Here is a 774-nt window from a genome sequence, read left to right on the forward strand (position 1 = left end):
GGGGGAGTGGATGTTTCTTCTCCCGTCTGCTCAGCACCTGAACCTGACCCCACCCCTTGCGTCCACCCCCCTCCATCTCCCACTCAGACAGACTAATGGGGAGCCAGGAGCACCATCTATATTCCATGCCCCCCCCCAGTGGCACCCTACCTCAGCTATCTGATAGGCCGATTCTACCCCCCGTAGGGCTTGAATAGGTGTGTGTGTGTGTGTGTGTTCTGCTCTTACAAGAAGCAAGTTTTGTGTGAGGAGATGGTTCATGATAAAAGCTTCAATATGTTGCGTTTATTAGCATCAATGCATCACTGTAATATTAGCTTGATATAAGTGGTACTGGCATCGATTGGCTTGAATGTACAACCATATTTCCCATAAACCCTGATGCCACATACTTAAGCTTATCCACAGCATGTGTTTGGATATGCTGAAAAACAGAAAAAAAATTGTTTTTTTTGTATATACACAAAATAATCACGCTGAGAATAGTTTAATTTGAGAAAACCAATCTCCGTTTTGTACTTGGTGAATGTGTTTGTGTGTTTGAGGTCAGAATGAAAGGCCTGTCGCTCCAATCGTGCAATTATCACTTACCAGGGAAGTGGGGAAGCAGTGGGAGGTAAGAAGCCACAGCCAAAGTAGTTTATTCAGTTTTGGTTAAATACCAAGTTTTATGAACTTTTGTTAAATTCTGTTTGTTAATCTAATTCGGTGGGTAGCCAAGCTAACCTTTATACATTATAATCATTCAAGTGACTCCTTTTTAAAAACCCAATT

This window comes from Seriola lalandi, unplaced genomic scaffold (genome assembly GCF_002814215.2).
Source record: "Seriola lalandi dorsalis isolate HSWRI2012SDOR001 ecotype SW California unplaced genomic scaffold, Sedor1 jcf7180002054874, whole genome shotgun sequence".
Lineage (NCBI taxonomy): Eukaryota > Metazoa > Chordata > Actinopteri > Carangiformes > Carangidae > Seriola > Seriola lalandi.